The sequence below is a fragment of the Olea europaea genome, chromosome 6 (genome assembly GCF_002742605.1).
Source record: "Olea europaea var. sylvestris chromosome 6, O_europaea_v1, whole genome shotgun sequence".
NCBI lineage: Eukaryota > Viridiplantae > Streptophyta > Magnoliopsida > Lamiales > Oleaceae > Olea > Olea europaea.
In genome coordinates this window covers 11,534,033-11,544,311 of record NC_036242.1, presented here as the reverse complement: position 1 = coordinate 11,544,311, position 10,279 = coordinate 11,534,033, and positions in this window count along the sequence as shown.

Sequence of the window (10,279 nt, the reverse complement as noted above, 5' to 3'; positions counted from 1 at the left end):
AAATAGTAAAGAGGGCCAAAATCAATAAAACCTCATAGAGTACTTCAGATCCATACACTCACTTAAGGTCCCGTTTGTTTCAGAAAACCAACTAAAATCAACAATAAAAATTGAAGGTCCAATCTCTCCAAAAGGTAGAGTCCAGACCTTGGTCAACTGTTGTTGGTGTTCGAACTCAAGATAATAAAAAGGGGTCTGCAGATCCACCTCGTCTCAAAAATAGGTTGGACAATGGGTCCATTCATATGAGCTCGACCATGAGATCGTCATTATTAGTAGACATCACTTATTATCCAACTGAAAAAGGTGTTCCCCATTAATGTCAACACCTCCCCAACAACCACTCTAAAAGAAGACAAGTGTTGCCTCTGAAGTTTGCACCGTATCTCCCACCAATAGGAAGAAAGTAATGATTACCTAGACAATAGATAATCATGACCTAGGTTAAATGCTAATCTTACGTGAAATAATGGCCACCAAGTCGAACTCAATATTCAGGCAAATCTCTTCAAGCAGGCAGTAGCACGAGGAAATAGTGGAAGATGGCTGGTTGACCCGACCATCTTTCCACAATGGCCTTTGACCCAAAAACTCCCATTAAAAAAAATTGAAAATATAAATAATATCCAAAGGGTCAAAAATACCCCCAAATAAAGAGAATAGAAGAGGAAAGAAAGATAAAACTAAGAGAAAAGAAAGAAAATCTCATCACCGACGCCACCTACAAACTGCTCAGACAGGACCACTTCGACCATTGCCAGAGATCGTCAATTGTCAAATATTATATTTGTTTCTTTATAATTTGCTCACCATTGAGGAACACGTGTGGAAATTTGAATGTTTGAGTTTAATACATAAAAGTTTGAATATGTTAAATTATGAGTTTAGTACAAATTTTCATAGTTAAAATAGAAGAAAAAGTCGAATTTGAGGTTGAATTGGTTATGAAAAGTGAAAAAATGGGACGAAGCTCGCTGGAAATGAAGTTTTCAGACAACCCAAGCGGCAACGATGTCACCGTCTGGATCCAGACGGCCCAATCGTCTGAATCAGATAGATCTGGGCATCTGGATCCAGACGAGCCAACAGTCTGGGCCGTCTGGAATTGGCCCAGTGTGCCAGGTAATTTTTTTTAATATTTTTTTAATATTGAATTTAATTGTTAATTTATAAATATTTCATGAATTATGTATATTGTTTATTTAAGTAAAATAATTAATTGTTTTTTGTTTCATTTTATTTAAAATATAAAAAATTTAAATAAGAAAATAAATATAATAAACTATTGAATATTCAATAAACAATTAAAATAAATAAGAAATTAATATAAATAATTAAATGAAGTAAATAAATATGAAATAAACAATTAAAATAAGTAATTAAATAGACTAATTAAATATTAAACAAACAATATACATAACCAATTAAAATAATTAATGAAATATTTGAATAAAAAATTAAATTAAAAATTAAATAAATAATTTGATAAATTAATAATTAATTTAATTTTTTTAATTGTTTATGTATATCGTTTATTTAAGTAAATAATAAATAACTAATTGAAATAATAAAATAATTGAAATGATAAATAACTAATTGAAATAAATTCAATAAAGAAGTAAATTAAATATTAATTAAGAAAATATAAATAATAATAAATAGTTTCAATAAGTAATTAAATAATATTAAATAAACAATTCAAACAAACAATTGAAATAAATAATTAATATTTAAATATTAAATAAATAATATAAATGAACCATAAATATAAATAATAAAAATAAGTAATTAAGTATTAAATAAACAATTGAAATAAATAATTAACATTTAAAATAAACGATTAAACATTCAATTAACAATTAAAATAACTATTAAATAAACAACTAAAACATTAAAATAAATGATTTAAATTCACATTTAAATATCGAATAAATAATTTAAATGAACAATTTGAATAAATAATTAACAATTGAATATTTGATAAACAATTTAAATAAGTAAATAAACAATTTAAATAAATAACTAACAATTATATTTTCAAAAAACAATTTGAATAAGTAAATAAACAATTTAATTTTCAAATATTATTCTTTCACAAGGTCCAATAGTTTTAAATTTTACAGGATGGATTACCATTTGAACTCCCCTTAAGACAGATCCCAACAAAGTTACACCGAACTATAATTTTGCTAGCTTCGCATTAGTCCTAGATTTGTTGGATGAAGAGCATGCAGACATGTTACATTAATCCTGCTTACAACGGTAATTCTGGCACAGTTAGAAGACACGTTCAGGGAATGCGATGATATGTCTGACAAGTTGAAGTTTAGGATAATGTTTATACTGAAGAGCGTATTGAGGTGTCATCACAAGAAAACGTCGATCGACGTCGTTCATTTGGAGGCTGTTGTTGATATTGACATATTCAACAACTATCCATGGGGACAGAGCTGACAGTTATCAGCTCTTCTCGATGATCATGAGGTACGTATTATTCATTTGTGATTTTATATTGTACGTCATTTCGAAATCTCGATACATGGTCATTAACTCGGTGAAATGTTAATATGTCAGTTTGAAGTGCTCACTGAGTTGACAGTGTTAATCGAGGATGAGGGTCAGAGTCATATCCGAGAAAATACAATCAGTCGGCGATGGAGGTCCCAGACAGTGACAAAGAAGGTGGCGGAGATAGTGACAGGAAGGGTGACGGTGGAAGGGTGAATGTATACAAATGTTTCATTAGAATCGTTATGGATGTCAGTGGGGATGAGAGAGGTGCCGGTGGAGGGACGAAATAATTGTATATATCTTCTTTTATTTATGAAATAATTGTATATATTGTAAAATTTATTTAAATAAGGCAATGAAATAAATACATAATGTACACAACCAATTAAGATGATTTATAAATGAAATATCTAAATAAGAAATTAAATTAAATATTAATTTTTATTTAATTAAGTGATTAAATAAATAATTAAACAAAGTAATTAAATATTAAATAAAGAATATACATAATTATGCATGAGAGGACCCGCAACTTGACAGATAATATCGCGAATTTGGATGATGTGACAATTATGCCAGAAAAGGTAATGGAAGTGATGTACTATAATAAACATGTTATTGATGTGCCAGAGCAAATTGTTAGCAAGAGGACAATAATGCTACCACAACATATTGGTTCTCAGTACACGATCGAGGCAAAGAAGAATACATCCGTCACATTGCCCAACCTCTTTCGTGAAATAAACCCGGGGCGATTGTGGAATCTTCGCATTGAAGTTAGGGCTGTAAATGGATCAGATATGCTCAAATCCGATCTGATCCGTTATGAATAATTATCCTATCCGACCCCGTCCAATAATCCGATGGATATTTGAATTTTTAAAGCCATATCCGATTAACTATGTTATCGATATCCGATCCGAAATTGAAAAAATTAGAAAAATAAAGATTTTATTGATTTTTTTCATTGAAAATCATAGCCTCAACAAGATTATAATTAAGTATTTATTTTGAAAAATATTTGAACCATCTTGATGGGCTCAATTATTATATTAGAAGGCTTAAATCAATTGTTTTTTTTTTTAATCCAAGTGATGCTCCTTTAACTCCTTTTTAAAAGGAGACTCCTCTTGGAATATTTTAGTTATATCGGATCGGATTGACCTATATCCACATTTGATTCATTTAGTTAAAAGATTATCAGATTCGAATCTCGATTGAGTTATTGGATTAAGACCCTAAATTCATCTCTTATTTATTTCATCGCATTCGGATTAGATTCAGACACAAATCCAATCCATTGATTCATTTAGTTAATGGATTATCGAATTCAAATCTCAATTGGGTTATCGGATTAAGATCCTAAATCCATCTCCCATTAATTTCATCGGATTCAGATCAAAATTCAATCAATTGATTCATTTAATTAACGGATTATCGAATTCGAATCTTGATTAGGTTATCAGATTGAGACTCTAAATCCATCTCCCATTAATTTCATCGGATTTGGATCGAATTCGGATCAAAATCAAATCCATTGATTTATTTAGTTAACGGATTATCGAATTCGAATCTCGATTGAATTATCAGATTGAGACCCTAAATTCGTTTCCCATTAATTTCATCGGATTCGGATCAAGATCCAATCCATTGACAGTCTTAATTGAAGTAGATTGAATTTTTAGCATCGGACATGGCGTATAATTGATAAACCAAACACACATTAAAATGTAAGCATTTTTTTAAATGTAAGCGTTCTTTTATGTACATTGTGATCCGTAGTTGTAATAATTTAAAATGTAAGCATTTTTTTAAAAGTTTGTAATATTTTAGTTTTTATGTAATGATATAATAAATAACTAATTATTCTTAATTACATATATAAAGCACTATAAATAAAGAAAATTGAGGAAATCAGTAACATACCATAAATAGAGAGTACATACGATTTTAGTAGATATTACATATTCATCGGGTCAATTTTCATGTAATCAATAATACACTATAAATAGAGAAAATTGAGGAAATCAATAACATACTATTTATAAATAGAGAGTACATACGATTTAAATAGATATTACATATCCGTTAGGTAGAGAATAACATACTATAATTGGAAACTTTTCACTCGACTTCTTTTGGTAGAGGAAATATAGTTTCAGCATTCTTGAATAATGTTTGATGTCTTGAAAATGTGATCGTGCCTAATGTTTGACTTCCATTTCTGTTAGATATTCTCAAGCACCGTATGATTTATGTTCTAATTAAATATTAAATAAATAATATAAATAACCATTTAAAATAATTAATTAATGAGATATTTAAAGAATAAATTAAATTAAATATTAATTTTCTATTTGAATAAGTGATTAAATAAATAATTAAATAAAATAATGAAATATTAAATAACAATATACATAACCAATTAAGATAATTAATTAATGAAATATTTAAAGAAGAAATTAAATTAAATATTAATTTTTTATTTGAGTAAGTGTTTAAAATAAACAATTAAATATACATAACCAATTAAGGTAATTAATAAAGAAATATTTAAACGAGAAATCAAATTAAATATTGGATAATTCTAAATGTACTAATTCATAAGGATGTCCATAATATACATGTGGAATTCCATGAGTGAAGGATCGAAAAAACTGTTTCTCAACTCTCCAATACTGTTATGCCACTTGTACATTACGGTATAATGTTATTATTTAAATAAGTAATTAAAATAATGTAATTAAATATTAATTACTAATAATATACATAATCAATTAAGATAATTAATTATTGAAATATTTAAATAATTAATTAAAATTTAAAAATTAATTTTTTATTCAAATAAGTTATTAAAATAATAATTAAATAAGGTAATGAAATATTAAATACATAATATACACAACCAATTAAGATAATTTATAAATTAAATATCTAAATAAGAAATTAAATTAAATAATAATTTTTTTATTTAATTAAGTGATTAAATAGATAACAAAACAAAGTAATTAAATATTAAATAAAGAATATACATAATTAATTAATGAAATATTTAAATAAGAGATTAAAATAAATATTAATTCTTTTATTTAAATAAGTGATTAAATAAATAATTAAATAAAATAATTAAATTTTAAATGCATAATATACATAATCAATTAAGATAATTAAGTGATTAAATAAATAATTAAACAAAGTAATTAAACAATAAATAAATAATATACAAACTAATTAAGACAATTAATTAAAGAAATGTTTAAATAAGAAATTAAAATAAATATTAAATTTTATTTAAATAAGTGATTAATTAAATAATTAAATAAGGTAATTAAATATTAAATAAACAATACACATAACCAATTAAGGTAATTAATAAAGAAATATTTAAACGAGAAACCAAATTAAATATGAATTTTTTTATTTGAGTAAGTATTTAAAATAAATAATTAAATAAGTGCCAATTAAGATAATTAATTAATGAAATATTTAAAAGAGAAACCAAATTAATATTAATTTTTTTATTTGAGTAAGTGTTTAAAATAAATAATTAATTAAATATACATAATCAATTAAGATAATTAATTAATAAAATATTTATATGAGAAATCAAATTAAATATTAATTTTTTATTTAAACAAGTGATTAAATAAAGTAATTAAATATTAAATAAATAATATACATAACCGATTAAGATAATTAGTTAATGAAATATTTAAACAAGAAAGTAAATTAAATATTAATTTTTTTATTTGAGTAAGTGTTTAAAATAAATAATTAAATGAAGTAATTAAATATAAAGTGAAAAGTGTTTGATTTTTTAATTTGTAACTTAAAGATAATTTTGTCTTTTTAAACAAAATTCTATCTTTGTAATTGTACAAACTATTTAAGGATATTTTTATCTTTTACTCAACAAAAGACCATTTTGATGATTAGCAAAATTTTTTTGTTAAAGTGAAAAAATGACTTTTTGACTTGTCCAATTTTAAAAGTACCCTGCAGTAGCACATAAATGCGATCAGGCTAACTTGATTTATTAGAGGATGGCAAGCCCCACATCTAAGGCCTATATAAAGGGGCAATGGTCCCTACAAAGGCCAAGCTAAGTCATTCCTCACACTACCCCGAAAAAAGAAAAAAAAAAAAAAGAAGAAGAAGAAGAAGAATCCCTCGTTTCTCATAATAGTCCAGCAATTTAGCTCAACTACCACACTAAGCCCCAGCTCCATTATTTAAGAACTTATTTGTTTTTAAACTCATTTTCTATAACATATTCTCCCAATAAAATAATGCACATGTAAATTCAAGACTTTCTTTATTTTCTAACCTCACAATCTCAAAAAATTCATTACTACAAAATTTACTTTTTGTAAAAAATGGAGCTCAAACAAGGGGTAAATCTCCTTTAAATTAATATATTATTGCCATGTCAATTTTATTCATCAAGGAAAGAAATTTAACAATACCAACTTTAAATGATTCGACTCAAATTGAGATCACGAGGACAATTCGTTAATATTATATTTGATAAATCTTTTATATGCATGAAATGTGCCGACATTCAATTGTAAGACAAATTTTTTTATTTTATACTTTTATCCTACCAAGTTTTTGTCAAATAAAGTTTCTGACAAAATGCATATTGAATGACTATATTTTTCATGCAACCCTAATTAGTATTGCTATTGTACCTCTATAACCCTAATTCTTATATATAAATATATGGCTTTAGTTTACATTAAAATTAAATTGATTCTTTCTATTTTCTTTTCTTTTTCTCTTTAGTGTACAACATAATTCTAGTTTTTAATGGGAAAAAAATTCCAACTAATATTTTAATAAAAACCAATTTAAACTCCGAATCAAAAGTAGTTCCTACTGATCATAAAATAATAGAACAGTTTATGTTACAATAAAATTAAATAAAATAACAGCAATAAGATAGAGAACTGCCCACTGTAGCTGAGCCATCGGTTAGCATATTTTGCCCTATTTGGTGGAAATTAAAATCAGATTTTTAGTAGATTTGGATAAAAGTTGTTGAAATGTATGGTCGCAAATTGTGAATCCATAAAATGTGATTAAAATTAGTTGTTGAATTGGACTTAGATTAAAATCTGAATTTTAATTTATACCAAACAGTGGCATTACATGGTAAGAATATTTATAATCAAATCATGTTTCAACTAAAATCTCTTAGAACATCACTAATATACTCTTTATTTTAAAGAGTCAACCCTTAAAATTACATTTTAGGAAACTCTTCAAATTAATATTTTAAAATAGAAAGTGAATTTGGCTCTTCAAATACATTTTCTATAATTTTATGCATTCAAGATATTTTGATTTTCAATTAAAAAAATAATATAATAATTTGAAAGAAATCAAGTAAAAAATAAAGGTGGGGAAAAACAATAACTATTTTTTGGGAGTAATAAAATTAAGTATCATTGGTAAAGATCATGTTTGAGTACTTGAAAATTTTTACTCTCTAACATTATAGATGCTCTACAAATTGTGAAAGATGATCTTTAAAAATTGAAAAACTCTTAGAGATGCTATTGGTGATGGATCCAAGAATTCAAGCAAGTTAAAATGGTCGTTGATCATTAACTGTCAACGATCGTAATAACGGGATTGTCTATTAATAATTAATTAAATAATATTAAAAATTCTTCATTGGACTTGGCATCCTTCTGATATGATGTTTGGTCCAGCTTAGGAATGAATAGGGTAGCATTCAAGCTATAGGTTGCAAAAAAAGACATCCATTATTTGGACATAATGGGTAGGATTGGATGGCTAAATATGAATAACGACACTGTCATGTCATCCATCAAACCACCACAGGCTATTGTCTAATATGCAGAAACGTGATTGAGATCAAAAATTTATCATAATCATCATTAATGTAATTGTTAGTTATTTTAAAATGAAAGAATCCAACATTAGAGAGCAAAAGAAGGTTAAAAATAAGGAAATAAAATGAAGAATCACAAATATATCGGACAAATAACAAGATGAACTTGGTCGAACTTTTCTTCAAAGAAAATAAACATCAGTGCAAGTTTCTTCAAAATCAAAGTCAAATAGCGATTTAAACTGAATAATTGATATTATTGGGGCTTATTTTATAATTAAAAATACTTAAGGGTCATGTATGAATAGAATAGAAATTTACGAATTTACTTTTCTGGAAATACTAGATTAAATCTTATATTATAAGAAGGTTTGAGGATTTGAAAATTGAGGTTAGTGGACAATAAAACCAATTCAATTCTCAAACATATCCATTTTCATTTATCAAATGGAAAAGCTGAAAAGAAAACAAAGCAGAGACCGAGAAATAGAGAGAAAAGAAAGAAAAATGGTAGAATAGCAAGGGGAAAAAGAATAAAGAAGAGAAAGAATAGAAAGAAGAAGAGGAAGGTGCTAGTTTGGGTGCTTACTTGACTTATGGTAAGCAAGTAAATTGTTAAAAGACTTATGTATTTTTGCACACTAATTAGATACTTAGCAAGTTAATTATTGATTAAAAGAGCGAATATCGACTCACATCAGGGTAGTTTTGGCTTTTGTAGGTCATAAATCCCAAAAGGTAAGAGAACAAGATAAAAGGGAAGTTGGGGACCAAAAGCGTACAAAAAGTGAAATTGGGGACCAAAGCGAACAAGTCAGAAAGTTGGAGGACTTGGGTTGCAATTTTGGAGGCAAAAGTGATATGAAAATCAAATTTTGAGGACATATTGTACATAATCAAAGTTGAGAGGCCTTGTGTGCAATTAAATGAAGGTCTAAGTTGGAAAAAGAAATGAAGAAAGTCTACGCGCGGCTTATTGTATAGCACGCGGGAGGCCCTTTATGATTTATTGAGGCCAAAAGGGTCTCACGGCGTGCACGCCACCTTCCAACTGGGCGAATTTTGTCTATTTCACGTAAATTTCGAGACTTCTTCCACAATTTCACCTGAGGCGATTTTTTGCCATTTAAATACAGGTTTGTTGGTCACTTCTAAGGCAATACTCATAGAAGAACACTAAAAAAATCATTCAAGGATAGAAACGGCAAGAAGAAGAGAGAATATCTAGGAAAATTTGGGAGTTCGTAATGAATATTTAAGAGATGGTTTTTTTCCACTATCTTGTATTTTTCTATTATCTCCTTCATTTGTAATGAGTTCTCTCTTTATTTCATTTTTGCGCTTATATTTTGCAATGGACAAGCGTTTAATGTTGGAATTTATGATGTAACTTGATCTAAGTTTCTTTAATGTCAATATTCATCATTTAATGCTTTAATTACTACGTTATTGTGCATTTATTTGTTCTTAAATTTTATCATGTATGTGGCCAATAGGTGATTGAATTAAGTGGTTTGTGCAATTTATTGAGATATTGTTGTACATTTTTTACCAAAATAATTAATGTTCTAGGTTGTTTTAGGAGATAGAAATATACTCCAAACCCTATGTGGTCCATTTAGTTATTTTCATTACGATTTAATGTGGTCGGTTGAGTTTTTATCAACATAAAGATATAGTAAGTAATACCAATCGATTAAAGTTAATTTCGCTCGAGAGAGGTAATTAACTAAATTTTAAAAATCGGGTCTAACAATGTAACTAGGTAATTTACATTTTTAGTTTATTGCATTATTAAAGGAACGACGGTTCAGTGACATTGTAAACTCATTTATAATGCAAATTTTCTTCTTTTTTATAATTGTTATCTTAATTGATCTTCAAATTCATTTTCTTTTCCTTTTTACA